At 39.2% G+C, this 15,226-nt stretch overlaps 1 protein-coding gene across 6 annotated transcripts in view; it reads left to right on the top strand.

Moving 5' to 3' along the window:
• The window catches only part of PAK1 (p21 (RAC1) activated kinase 1), a 161,344-nt gene that overhangs the window by 30,096 nt on the left and 116,022 nt on the right, over window positions 1-15,226 (top strand). Inside the window, exon 1 of one of the 6 annotated variants that reach the window (XM_043875378.1) lies at window positions 4,055-4,070. The exons of 4 other annotated variants lie outside the window; for them this stretch is intronic. The gene's annotated coding sequence lies outside the window, so the exon portion shown is untranslated. Of the gene's footprint in view, window positions 1-4,054; window positions 4,071-6,697; window positions 6,713-15,226 lie in introns of those variants that run through there. One more of the 6 variants, XM_043875370.1, reaches the window with a different exon arrangement.

Here is a 15,226-nt window from a genome sequence, read left to right as displayed (position 1 = left end):
AGAAATGTTATGAGACAAGTCTTTGCAGTATCCTCTATCCATGGGATTTTCCAAGCAATAATACTGGAGTGGGTTGCCATTTCCTTCTCCATTTGCAGTATCCAAAAAACCCTAATTAGAGAATGCTCCAGGAAATTCATCTTAGTGGAACCAAGTAGTTCTGAGATCCCCAAGCAGGGACATTTGGAGACGAAAGATTACTTCAATTTTTTCTTAGTTGTTTTATTCACAGCATACTATTGTGGACAGCTTTTCTTTTTCTGTAAGCAATTTTATTGCTGCATACCACATAACCAGTCTTGATGCTGATTGAATGGCCCATAAAAATTTATTCTAGGTGACAGAAATTAAATTGTTTTAACTTAGATGTCATTTGTAATAATAGAAAATGTTTTGCTTTGTAAATGTAATGAATTTACAAAAAAGTAGATAACTTCACTCAGAGAATTTCACATTAGAAACTGAGGGTGGATCATGATGTTTCTTAACCTGCGGCTCTTGGGGTTAGGGCAGTAGTTCTCAAGTGTGGGTACTTCTAAAAGGTTTAAAAACATGTTGATGCTCAGATCCCTCTTCCTCTCCCAGTATATTTTTTTTTGCAGGTGTAGGGGGTGAAGAAGTAGTTATGGGGTTCAGGAATTAGTGTTTTTAAAAAGCATTCCAGGTTTGCATATCTGGTTGTAGCTCACTGGATTGGGGGAATAAGAAGTAAATTGGATTCTTGTCTTTGCTGTGACCTTTGTGCATTCCCTAAAACCTTTGCGTCTCAGGTACTTCCGAGAATAAGAAATCTAGATATTTATCTCTGGCATGTACCAGCTGTCTAATAGCCACAGGCAAATTACTGGGATTCTTTTTGAGCCTCAGTTTTCTCGTTTATAGAATGGAGATTAAAAAGAAATTGTTTATTTATTTTGCTGGGTCTTCATTGCTGCGTGGGCTTTTCTCTAGTTGTGGGTAGCGGGGACTTCTCTCTAGTTGCTATGTGCAGGCTTCTCATTGTGGTGGCTTCTCTTGTTGTGGAGCACAGGCTCTCGGGTGCCTGGGTGTCAGTAGTTTCGGCGCTTGGGCTCTAGAATACAGCCTTAGTAGTTGCTGTGCAGGGGCTTAGTTGCTCCGAGGCATGTGGGATCATCCCGGATCAGGGATCGAACCTTTGTCTCTGGCATTGGCAGGTGGATTCTTTACCAATGAGCCATCAAAGAAGCCCTAGAATGGAGATTATTAAAACTACCTTCCAGGGTTGCTGTGACAGTCAAATATTTGTGGGTACTCAGAATGGTTTGTAGAATCCAAAGTACTCTGTAAATGTGAGGGTTTAGAAAATTTTCAATGGCTGATAACTTGCCCAAGGTGTTAAAATTGCTTGCTGCTCTAGACAGGACTAGATTCCACATTTCCTAAACCTTTCAATTTTCTCATTAACTTGGAAGGTGATTTTTTTCTTCCTGTCTCTTTAATTTTTTTAGCTCTTTTGTTAAGTGGGGCCTGTACGCCTTCTGTATTGGATATTTTCAGTCTCCTTGTTGTAGTGAACAGCATATTGGTTTAGTGGAAAGAACATGGTCTTTGGAGTTGTGTGGATATGAAGTCCAATTCTGCCTATCTTACTTACCAAATCATTTTAACCTCTTTTAGGTTTCAGTTTCTCTATAGATTAAATACAGCATTAAATGAGAAAAGGATATGATAACACTTAGCACTATGCTTGACTAGTAATTTTTTCTTGCTGTTATTATGAGAAGCAGTGGTAGAGGAGGATACTTTTAATGCAGTTGGATAAGTGGCAGGGAAGAGGCCTTTCCATTTGACTACACTGAGCAGTGTCATCTTTTGGTTACTGTTCGAAGTGGGCTTTGTTGGGTTCTCTTCTAGTCTTTGTAACAACTTTAATTTGTATAGCTCCAGCCATTTTAAAAATACTTTTACAGATTATTCTCATTTAATCCTCACAGTACTCTGCAAGGAAAATGTCCCTATATATTCATGGAAATCACAGCTAGAGAGATTAAGTGACTTGGTCACCCTATGCATAAGCAATGGAGACAGTTATTGTTTAAGGGGAAGCTCCAACCCTTGAGGCCTTGGGTTTTGTTTCAGCTGGACTTTTGGTTTCATAACAGGGACTTTCTGATGTAAACCCAGGAAACCTTAGTTTTGTGGTTGCATTAGTTATCTATTGCTCTGTAAATAAATTACCTCTGAAAATTAACAGCTTTAAAAAATAAACATTTATTATCTCACACAATCTCTAAGGGTGAGGAATCTTAGAGTGACTAGGCTGAGTGGTTCTGGCTCAGTGTCCCTAGTGAGGTTACTGTCAAGCTGTTGCCCAGGGCTGCAATTATCTGGAGGCTCAACTGAACCTAGAGGATCCCTTTCCACACTCACTCATCTGGTGGTTGGCCAGCCTCAGTTTCTTGCTGTCTGTTAACAGGCTGACATCTTCAGTTCCTTGCCACATGGCCTCTCCATAGGGCAGCTTACAGCCCTTGAGTTGGCCTCCTCACAGTGAATGATGAGAGGGAGGATAGAGCCACCAGAACAGAAGATACAATGCCTTTTATAGTCTGATTTCAGAAATGACATGCCTTAACTTCTATATTCTTTTGATCATACATACTGACCCTTCTCCCTAATGAGAAAGGATACACAGGGTGTAAATATCAGAAGGCAGGGTATTTGTCTTGGAGGCTGGTTATCACAGTTGTAGAGAATCTTTGAAGCCTAGTTAACCATAATATACAGGTGCAGATTCTGTTCCATGTTTCATGCATGGTGGATACCAGGAGAATTTCCATATGTCTTTAAGGGATGGTTTCTCAGGATGCAGGGAGCAAAGAATCCTTCAGAAGCCTCCTGAGTCTTAATTATCTACTTGCAGTCTAAGTTGGTAATATAATTATGCCTATTTTTACAGATAGACACTTTACTGAGGGGTTGAGACCATGAGAGGATTTCTTTGTCGTTGGTACTATGTGGTGAAATTTTCCTTGGAAGTCTGAGCATTATGATTATTTTACCCTAAGAGAAATTTTGTGGAGAGAACTGTACAGGTCTGTTCACTTAGTGCTTTTAAAAATGCTCTCATATTGATTTGCATGTGATTATCCCAAGGGAGTAGTGTGATGATATGGGAAATCGGCTGCTCTGTAAGTCAGCACCTCTGATTTTTGAGTTCCAGCCTTGGCACTGACTGTGTGGTCTTGACAAAGACATGTTCTCTCTGACCCTAGTTTTCTTCAGTCTAGCATGGAGGTGTTACACTAGAGTCTCAGGGTTTTGAAGTGCAGCCTCACAGAATATGGGGGTGAGATTGGGAAGTGGAAAAGAGGCTGAGGAAGTGGAACTTCCCCATCTCCTTTTCAGGCAGTGCAGTTCTACTTTTTAATCTGTTTAAGTATTGGTGTTTCTGTAAGATTTGATTGGAAGAAAGGTTGAAAGCCTTCAGAAAAAGTTTGGAACTGAGTGGATTGAGTGATCTTAAAAGACTTCTCTGGGTAAAGAAAGGGGTTGGTTTTTCTGATGCCATTGGGTAAGCAGTTGTCTCGGGGTGCTGGAGTACCCTCCTTTCTACATTTCTACAATGAAACAGTGGACCTGGAGAAGGAGGGAACGGGAATGGAAAAGAAAACTCCTTGGGTAATTTTTGCCCTCCAGAATCTGCTAATCTTTCTGTTGTTGTGTGAGGAGAGAATTGTAGAATTTTAAGACTGAACGTTCCCTTTTAGGACATCTAACACAGCCTTTACTCCACGTTTAGCTTTCTTCTGCAAAGTTCCTGTCAAGCATCTCTCCAGTATCTGCTTGCATACTTCCATGATGGAGAGCGCTCTATTGCTGGAGGCAGATCTTTTCATGGTTTGACATTTTGGCTCTTAAAACTAAAATCTGCTGCTCTATGGGCTTCTAATCACTGGCTCACATGAGGAAGTTTAGGCTCAGGCAGATGAAATGGTATGTCAGGCCATTGTGTGTGCATCTTCCCTTCCGCCTCCAGCTAAGGGGATCAGACAAGAGACCCATTAGCGTGTTACTGGAGCCTCAGATTCATCCTCGTGTCTTTGTAGGTAAGTGGTTTTTATTAAAACTATTTTTTCTTTTTCATGGATTTGCTGAGTTTATTAGGACTAGAATAATTAGAATGTATTATTCTTCAAATTTACTAGTGTGTGTGTGCGTGTGTGCTAATTTGCTTCAGTCATGTCTGACTCTGTGACCCTGTGGACTGTCGACCACCAGGCTCCTCTGTCCATGGGATTCTCCAGGCAAGAGTAGTGGAGTGGGTTGCCATGCTCTCCTCCAGAAGATCTTTCCCACCTGGGGATTGAACCCATGTCTGTTAGGTCTCCTGCATTGGCAGGCAGGTTCTTTACTCCTAGTACCACCTGGGAAGCCCCCAAGTTTATTAGTACTAGAAAGAAACTTGGTGATCATATGTCTGTTTTGATTATCATTTTATAGATTAATAACTGAATTCCAGAGAGGTAAACACATCTGCTTAATATACAGAAATTCTTATGACAGAACTGAGATTAGGACCTTGGTCTCCTTGTCAGGAGGACCTAGTCCTGGATGTCTTTTCATAGACATCTCTTACAGAGAAGTTGTACCAAATGCTGAAACTTTCTTTTTTAGTGCCATGTGGCTGTGTCCCTTGAGATTTCTATTAGGAGAGACATAGAATCAGTTAAAAATTACATAGATTTTCATCTAAAAATACCATGCTGTTTTTCTACATCACAAGACAAGGTAGAAGAATTCCATCCACAAATATTTATAGAGCACCTATAGGAGCTCATTTGCTATATTCTTTTTTTTTTTTGAAAGATAAGAAGTGATTTATTAGAATAGGATGCTTCTGATGTTTACAACTGGGCAGGCAAGAGAGTGCCATGCCTTGATAACTTACTGGGCTACAGTTTTATAATCAAAGGAAAATGGGGAGGGGAAGAAGAACTTCTTTATCTTTCTTGAGTAGACATCATGCTTCCATCATCAGCTCCTCCTTCAGCTTGAGCAGGGGATTTTCCTTGTCCCTACATGGTTAAGTTAGGTCCACAAATTACTATTTTTTATTTATTTATTTTTTCTTTTTTTTATGTGTTGTTTTTATTTATTTATTTTTTCCATTTATTTTTATTAGTTGGAGGCTAATTACTTTCATTTGCTACATTCTTGAAAATGTCTGTCAGGTCACAATTCAGAATCTTCATTTTGTAAAGCTTCCAAACTCTTCCCTCCCTCCCCTGACCTCCGTGCTTCATGGAAATGTTTTTTACAATAGAACTTTTCATGCTGCGTGGGCAGTGTGGTGTGGTGAAAAGAATATGAATGTTGGATTCAAACCAACAGACCTGGGTTGGATCTTGGCTCTAGTAATTCATGTAAAGTGCTTATCAGCATGCTAGACACATAATAAGAGTTCCTGAAATGTTGGCTACTGTTCCTGTAATTATTTTTTATCATTACTCATGTCTTATTTCTCCCTTTAACCTGGGGGCTCTGAAGGGAAATTTTTTTGTTTTTTAAGCTGTATGTCATAACCCATGAGTTGTGAATTTAACATAGTACGCTGGACCAGCATTTTTAAAAATTAAAAAAGCAAAATGTCAAGTATAATATACCAGAAAAAATGTCAGGATATATTATATACACAAAGAACATGGATTATCTTTTGAAACTTTTGTCTCAGTTTTATATTTATAGGTATGTGTGTGCACGTATGCATGTGTGTGTGTACTGGTCTCCATCTGAATTGTATTATTTTAGGTTGTAGTCAAAACAGTTTGATAAACTCTGCTTTATGGAAGACTGCTATTTATATCTTTTATTCACAAGGCCTAGCACAGGGTGTGGAACACATGTGATGTGCATGAAACTAAGAAAAGGCAGTCAGAAATTAATTGCTTAATATATAATACAGATAGTAAATGAGATATAGGATCAAAGAAAGGGGAAATGGTCTTGAGAAACAACTTAGTAAAATAGTTGTGAGCTTAGGTTTTTGTGTCTGAAAGATCTAGGGGTAAATTGCAGCTCTGCTACTTACTGGCCAAGGCAGTAAGCAGGTTAACCTCTGCTGTCCTCATTTTCTTCATCTCTAAGATGGAGATAAATAATTACCTCAGGTTGTGAGGGTTAAATAAGATGAAGTTGCTATAGTGGCTGACACATAATGAACACTTGCTTAATATCTTCATGAATGAAAGTGGTCACGGGAGACTTTTTTGAGGAGGCAGGCACTTGGCCTTGAAGAACTGATAGGAATTAGACGTGGGAAATGTTTGAAAAGTCCTGCATGTAGACTCTGTTAAAGGTATGTCTTGCATGTTTTACTCTGTTAAAGGCCTCAATATTTTTCTCTTACATATCCTTTTTCCATGTTTTCCTCACCAAGATACCCACAGTCTTTTTTCTCTTCAAAACCACTTCCTGGGGAGAAAGTCCAACGTAAGCTGTAACAACTTGCCTTTGGCCCCTCCCTGAGACCAGTTCATTCCCATAGATAGGGAAAAGGAGATTAACCCAAGTTGTCTGACCCAAGTTATACTTTTAGGCAGAACATCTGCCTAACGTCGGGAGACAGTAGAAACCAAAGGAGTTTGAGCGTGGCCTCTGCCAGAAGGGGCCCAGGGCAGGTAAATGGAAAGAAATCTTGGTTTCTTGTCCAAAGCCTAGCCTGAAGCTCTAGAGGCAGGTCCTTGCGAAGGTAGGCAATGAAAGGGTGGGGAGAAATGTCTGCACTTCTCTGACTTCTGATGATGCTAGAAAAGAAACAGATTTTGTTTTCAAACCTGTGGATGAGGGAGGGAGAGTTGAAGACGGGAGAGGCTTAGAGAGAGTGGGGAAGAGAAAAAGGAAGTGCTGGTTAGGTATCTGAATTAGCTGTGGAAGGAGCAACAGTATGCAGTATGCGCTCCAGTGCTGACTTGCCTACTGAGTTTCTGTTCTTTTGTAAACTACTTGCCTGTTTTAGCTCTGTAAGAAGCTCTCTAAAGTCTCTTTCAGGTCTAAAACTTTTCTATCTATTTAATAGCATCTAGAAGAAAGATTCAGATAAAATAGGAGCCTGGAGGAGAGAGAGAACTTCTGTTTGATTTGTTTGGTCTGTATTGGAGTTTCTCAGTGTTGAGACTAATGATATTTTAGATCATACAGTTTTATGTTGGGGGCTCAGGCCTATATATTGTCGGATGTTTAGCTGCATCCTTGTCCTCTGCCCCATAGTATCTACCCCCACTCCAGTTGTGACACTTAGGAATGTCTATAGATGTTGCCAAATATCCCCTAGGGAATAAGATCAGCCCTTATTGAAAACCAGTAATGTATATACCCACAAATTGTGGGGACAGCTAAAAGTTAAATTTAATGATGATGATGTTCTTCTGTCACTAAGTTGTATCCAATTCTTTGTGACCCCATGGACTGCAGCCTGCCAGGCTACTTCTTGGAGTTTGCTGAAATTCATGTCCATTGAGTCAGTGATGCTGTCTAACCATCTCATCTTCTGCCGCTGTTTCTTTTGCCCTCAGTCTTTTCCAGCATCAGGATCTTTTCCAGTGAGTCAGTCCTTTGCATCAGGTGGCCAAAGTATTGGAGCATTAGCTTCAGTATCAGTCCTTCCAATGAATATTCAGGGTTGATTTCTTTTAGGATTGACTGGTTTGATCTTGAAATCTGAGGGACTCTCAAGAGTCTTCTCCAGCACCACAATTCAAAAGCATCAATTCTTCAGTGCTCAGTCTTCTTTATGGTCCAGCTCTTACCTCCATATGTGACTACTGGAAAAACCACAGCTTTGACTATATGGGCCTTTAAGATGAATTTGATGATGATGATGATGATGATGATGATAAAAAAATCTCATGGCAAGTACCATGTGCCAGAGACTGTTCTAAGGCTTTAAATATATTAACCCACTTAATCTCCATAATAACCCTATGAGTTAGGTACTATTATTGTCCCTGTTTTACAGAGGGGTGAACTGAGGGAATAAGATTAAGTGAATTAATAACTGCTGATATTTTTTATGAAATCCTGTGTCAGGGGCCCCACTAAGCACCTTATCTGTGTTATCTCATTTAATCCTCACAAGCAGTCTGTGAGCTGAGTACAGGTGTTACTGCAGTTTTACAAATGGGAAAGCTGCACTGTCTAATCTGGTCCTGAGCACTGGGGACGCAGGGGAGTGGGTTGGTGCCAGAGTGCTTTTTTCTGTTTTATCTTCAGAATAGTATTGTGAAGTAGATAGAATCATCTCCATTTTATAGTTGTAGACACTGAGGTTCAGAGAAAGGGGAAGAAACTGGTGAGTGGAGCCGGCATTTATTTTGTGTATATATATATTTTTTGTGGTTAACCATGATGCTTCTAGCCACACAAATCAGCAGGCAGTTAAGTGAAAACATGCAGCCAGGGAATGCAGTCCAGTTCAGATCAGTCGCTCAGTCGTGTCTGACTCTTTGCGACCCCATGCATCGCAGCACGCCAGGCCTCCCTGTTCATCACCAACTCCCGGAGTTTACTCAAACTCATGTCCATAGAGTTGGTGATGCCATCCAGCCATCTCATCCTCTGTCGCCCCCTTCTCCTCCTGCCCCCAACCCCTCCCAGCATCAGGGTCTTTTCCACTGAGTTAGCTCTTTGCATGAGGTGGCCAAAGTATTGGAGTTTCAGCTTCAGCATCAGTCCTTCCAATGAACACCCAGGACTGATCTCCTTTAGGATGGACTGTTTGGATCTCCTTGCAGTCCTAGGGACTCTCAAGAGTCTTCTCCAGCATCACAGTTCAAAAGCATCAATTCTTCAGCACTCAGCTTTCTTCACAGTCCAACTCTCACATCCATACATGACCACCGGAAAAACCATAGCCTTGACTAGATGGATCTTTGTTGGCAAAGTAATGTCTCTGCTTTTTAATATGCTGTCTAGCTTGGTCATAACTTTCCTTCCAAGGAGTAAGTGTCTTTTAATATCATGGCTGCAATCACCATCTGCAGTGATTTTGGAGACCCCAAAAATAAAGTCTGACACTGTTTCCACTGTCTCCCCATCTATTTCGCATGAAGTGACGGGACCAGTACTGAGCCCCTATTTATGATGGAGAGCTGAGAGCCACTCCTCCTGATTTGTAATCTAAAGTTTGTTGGTGAGGTTTTCGTCTGCTCTCCTAGGCACTTCCTGATTGACACTGGCTGTGTATCACAAGTTGTAATTATGTTAAAATTGACTTGCTTATTTCTTTTTTAATATCTGAGTTCTGTAGCATTCCAAAACTCCTAAATACAGACGTACTTGTAAACAGACTGTTCACCACACTGTCTCAGCACAGCGCCTTGTGTGTAGTACTTTGTGAACTTTCTGAATCAGGAGGCACATGGGAAGGGAATAGAGTCAGAATGATTTATTCACGGTCAGACAGCAATTTGGTAGCAGTTTGGGGACTAGATCTGATTTTTCCTATCTTTAGAACCGGAATTCTTTGTAAAACATTGTACTGCTTGCCATGTACCTGTCATACAGTTGAGATTATATGGACTTACTTTGGGGCCTTAGGCAAATCCCTTGGTTTTCCCTTCTATAAACAAAAGTATTAAACAGCTGCTCATTTCTCCTTTCCATCTTTGGTTGCTCACCAGTGGTGTCCTGGTGTGGCCTCCAACCACAGGATAAGTGTCTGCTGAGAACCAGGGACACCCCATTCTCCTTGCCAATCCAGATAGGAATCATGTTACCTCTCCTGAACAGTGACTTCATATTTCAGCAATGATGTGGTGGTGAGGGTATAAGGATTGAAACAAAGTAGGTTTACCTTCTAGGGGAAGGAGGCAATTAGGCATCTGCTTACATCTCTTTTTTTTTCAGTATCGCAACTAAGTTTCTGAGTTCATAACTTTAGAGCTTTCTTACTCTTCATTGTACTTTTTGTGTTCTGCTCATTTTCTCTTTAGCTTGTAGGAAAAAGTCACAAAGCTACTTAGGTGAGGAGAATGTCCTTTTCTCTTTGCTTCAATTGTTTTGATCAGTAAAACCAGTGACAATAAATGTCTATCCAGAGAAAATAACTGTCTTAGGAAATTAACTGTATGCAGGGCACTTTTCATGTCTATTTTCTTACTTCATTTTCCAGTCATTTTGCAAAGGTAGTGATTACTATTATTATTACCTTAGTTTTACAAATAAAGAAAATAAGGTTCAGGGAGAAGTCATGGTTGATGCAGGTAGAGAGTAGTAGAACTGGGATTTGAACCTAGGTCTGACTCTTAAGATTGGGTGGCGAAGAGTGCTCATGTCACTCCATCATAATGTGTTTGTGTTTATCAGCTTTATTGAGACATAATTCACATACCAAAAAATTCACTTACTTAAAGTGTCCAAATTTTTTTTTTTTTTTAGTATATTCACAGAGTTGTGCAGCCATCATCAGGTATTTCACTTTTAGAACATTTTGTCCTCTTAAAAGAAACCCTGTATCCATTAGTAGACACTCACCATTCTCCCCCATCCTCATCACTGTGGCCCTGGGCACTTATTAATCTACTTTTTGTTTCTTTAGATTTGATTTGCCTATTTTGGACATTTCATACCCTGTTTCTTTCACTTAGTGTGTTTTCAAGGTTCATCCATGTTGTAACTTGTATCATTTCTTTTTATTGCTGAATAATATTTGGTGACATTTTTTGCTGAATAATGTTTCATTGTATGGATATATCATGTTTTAGTAATCTTTTTATCAGTTGATGGGCATTTGGATTGTTTCCACTTTTCTGCTATTATGAATAATGCTGCTCTGAACTTTTTTGTGTGTGGATGTATATTTTTATTGATCTTAGGTGTATATCTAGCAGTGGAATTGTTAGATCAAACAGTAACCCTATGTCTAACTCATTGAGGAACAGTCAGACTTTCTCCCAAAGGAACTACAGCACTGTTGATTCCCATAGCATTATATGAGGATTCTAATTTCTCTACATGCTTATAGACACTTATTATTCTGTCTCTCTCTCTCTCTCTCTTTTTTTTTAATTATCTATTGGGTATGAAATGGTATCTATTTTGTGATTTTGATTTGAATTTCCTTAATGACTAATGATGTTGAGCAACTTTTTATGTGCTTATTGACCACTTGTATATCTTTGGATGGGACAAGTGTCTATTTAGATCATTTGTCCATTTTAAAATTGGGTTGTCCTCTTACTGTTTTTGTTAAGTTCTTTATTTATTCTGGTTACAAGTCCCTCATCAGATACATGGTTTACAAGTATTTTCTCCTATCCCATGGATTGTCTCTTTACTTTCTTGATGCTATTTCTTATAGCACAAAATTTTGATTTAGTTCAATTTATTTAGTTTTTTTTTTTTCTTTTGGTACCATATCTAAAAAAACTATTATCTAGTCCAAGGTCATGAATATTTACAGCTATGTTTGCTGCTAAATATTTTGTAGTTTTAGCTTTAATATTTAGAGCTAGGATCCATTTTGAATTACTTGGATATGATGTAGATGTTCCACTTCATGTCCTGTTGTCCTGGTACCACTTGTTGAAGAATATGCTTTACCCATTGAATTTGTCTTGGCATTTTTGTCACAATCATTTTGCTGTTGTTATAAGCATTGATTCTGGAACTCTCAGTTCTGTCCTGTTTGCTCTCTGTGTGTTTGTCTTTATGCTGGTGCCACGTTGCAGCTCGGTGGTCAGCTTTCAAAGTGGGGAGTGTGACTCTGCACTTCTCTTCTTATTTCTCAAGGTGTACAGATTTTTTACTTACTTTATTCTTTTTGCTGCTATATGATGCTATTATAAATGGAATTTTTAAAAATTTCAATGTTTGGGTTATTGAAATTATCATCATACAATTATATAATTATATAATTATCTATATAACTGTATAGAAATACATTGTATTTCTATACAATTATATATAATAGATATATATTATATAGCTATGTAATTGATTTTTGTATTGATTTGTATCCTGCAACCTAGTCAAACTTGTTTATAATTCTCATACTTTTGTGTGTGTGTGTGTTTGTGTGTATGTGTATATGTGTGTGCCTGTATGGGTTCCTCACAATTTTCCGTGCACAAGATCATATCATCCCAAATAGAAAACATTTTACTTCTTCCTTTCTAATATGGATACTTTTACTTCTTTGTCTTGCCTCATTGCTCTGGCTGGAACCATCAGCTCAGTCAGTTCAGTTCAGTCGCTTAGTCATGTCCGACTCTTTGTGACCCCATGGACTGCAGCACGTCAGGCTTCCCTGTCCATCACCAATCCCTGGAGCTTGCTCAAACTCATGTCCATTGAGTTGGTGATGCCTTCCTACCATCTCATCTGATGTCATCCCCTTCTCCTCCTGCATTCAATCTTCAGCATCAGGGTCTTTCCCAGTGAGTCAGTTCTTTGCATCAGGTGGCCAAGGTGCTAGAGCTTCAGCTTCAGCATCAGTCTTCCCAATGAATATTCAGGATTGATTTTCTTTAGAATTGACTGGTTTGTTCTCCTTGCAGTCCAAGGGACTCTCAAGAATCTTCTCCAGCACCACAGTTCAAAAGCATCAATTCTTTGGCACTCAGCTTTCTTTATAGTCCAACTCTCAAATCTGTACATGACTACTGGAAAAACCATAGCTTTGACTGTATCGACCTTTGTCGGCAATGTAACGTCTCTTCTTTTTAATATGCTGCTTAGGTTGGTCATAGCTTTTCTTCCAAGGAGCAAGCGTCTTTTAATTTCATGACTGCAGTCATCATCTGCAGGGATTTTGGAGCCCCCCCGCCCCCAATAAAGTCTGTCACTGTTTCCATTTTTTCCCCATCTATTTGCCATGAAGTGATGAGACTGGATGCCCTAATCTTCATTTTTTGAATGTTGAGTTTAAAGCCAACTTTTTAAATCTCCTCTCTCACTTTCATCAAGAAGTTCTTTAGTTCTTCTTTGCTTTCTTCCATAAGAGTGGTGTCATCTGCGTATCTGAGATTATTGATATTTCTTCCAGCAATCTTGATTCCAGCTTGTGCTTCATCCATCCCGGCATTTCACATGATGTGTTCTGCATATAAGTTAAATAAACAGGATGACAATAAACAGCCTTATTGTACTCCTTTCCCAATTTGGAACCAGTCCATTGTTCCATGTCTAGTTCTAACTGTGGCTTCTTGACCTGCATACAGATTTCTCAGGAAGCAGGTCAGGTGGTCTAGTACTCCCATCTCTTTAAGAATTTTCCACAGTTTGTTGTGATCCACATAGTCAAGGGCTTTGACATAGTCAATAAAGGAGAAGTAGATGTTTTTCTGGAATTCTTTTGCTTTTCCTATGATCCAGAGGATGTTGGCAATTTGATCTCTGGTTCCTCTGGCTTTTTTAAATCCAGCTTGAACATCTAGATATTCATGGTTCACATACTGTTGAAGCCTGGCTTGGAGAATTATGAACATTATTTTGCTAGCGTGTGAGATGAGTGCAATTGTGTGGTAGTTTGAGCATTCTTTGGCATTGCCTTTCTTTGGGATTGGAATGAAAACTGACCTTTTCCGATCCTGTGGTCACTGTTGAGTTTTCCAAATTTGCTGGCATATTGAATGCAACACTTTAACAGCATCATCTTTTAGGATTGGAAATAGCTCAACTGGGATTCCATCACCTCCGCTAGCTTTATTCATAGGGATGCTTCCTAAGGCCAGCTTGACTTCACCTTCCAGAATGTCTGGCTTTAGGTGAGTGATCACACTATTGTGGTTATCTGGGTCATGAAGATCTTTTTTGTATAGTTCTTCTGTGTATTCTTGCCACCTCTTCTTAGTTACTTCTGCTGTTGTTAGGTCTGTACCATTTGTGTCCATTATTGAGCCCATCTTTGCATGAATTGTTCCCTTGGTATCTTTAATTTTCTTGAAGAGGTCTCTAGTCTTTCCCAGTCTATTGTTTTCCTCTATTTCTTTGCAGTGATTATTGAGGAAGGCTTTCTTATCTCTCCTTGCTATTTTTTGGAACTCTGCATTCAAATGGATATATCTTTCCTTTTCTCCTTTGCCTTGTGCTTATCTACTTTTCTCAGCAATATGTAAGGCCTCCTCAGACAACCATTTTGCCCTTTTTCATTTCTTTTTCTTGGGAATGGTCTTGATCACTGCTCCTGTACAATGTCACTAACCTCCGTCCATAATTCTTCAGGCACTCTATCAGATCTAATCCACTGAATCTATTTGTCACTTCCACTATATAGTCATCAGGGATTTGATTTAGGTCGTTCCTGAATGGTCCAGTGGTTTTCCCTACTTTCTTCAATTTAAGTCTGAATTTTAAAGGCAAATTTTTACGAACAAAGCTAGTGGAGGTGATGGAAACCCATTTGAGCTATTTCAAATCCTAAAGGATGGTGCTGTTAAAGTGCTGCACTCAGTACAGTGTTAAATAAAAGTGGCAAGAGCAGACATCCTTCCTTTTTTTTTTTTTTTTTTCAGACGTCCTTCTTTTGTTCCTGATCTTAGGGAGAAAGCATGCAGTTTTTTTTTACCAATTACGTATGATATTAGCTGTGGGTTTTTCATGAATACCTTTTATTAGATATAAGGAAATTTCCATCTATTCTTGGTTTCTTGAGTGTTTTTATCATGAAAGGGTGTTGATTTTTGTCAGATGCTTTTTCTTTATCAATAAGATGATCTTAATGGTTTTGTCATTTATTGTATTAATATGGTGTATTGATTGATTGAAGTTTGGACATTAAACAAACCTTGCTACCTAGGATCATACTGTGTTTTATGACAAGTACTTATTGGGCACCAACTACTTACCAAGCCTACAGAAGTACATGGATTACTAAGATGTTGGGGCCATTCACTATATTTGAGGAGACAGAAAAACATACAGGCTTAAAGTTGAGAATGAGAGTGAGATAAAGACAGTACCTTGTGTGTTGATATGTGATAAATACTTACCAAATGAACTCCACAGTGACCTTATTTTCAGGCCAGTGATTATAGGGTTGGTTTTTTTCTGTTTGGCCTCACTGTGTGGCTTGCGGAATCTTAGTTCCCCATTTAGGGATTGAAACTGGGTCCCTGGCATTGGAAGCACAGAATCCTAACTACTGGATTGCCAGGGAACTCCTGAGGGTTGGCATATTGTAACTCTTTTTGAGATACCTCCTTTGCCTTCTTCAGGTCTCAGCTTTATCACCTGTACATGGGTAAGTTGGACTTGGTATTTAAGA

Source organism: Cervus elaphus, chromosome 2 (genome assembly GCF_910594005.1).
Source record: "Cervus elaphus chromosome 2, mCerEla1.1, whole genome shotgun sequence".
In the NCBI taxonomy this organism is placed as follows: Eukaryota; Metazoa; Chordata; class Mammalia; order Artiodactyla; family Cervidae; genus Cervus; species Cervus elaphus.
This window is presented reverse-complemented; position numbering and strand designations above follow the sequence as displayed.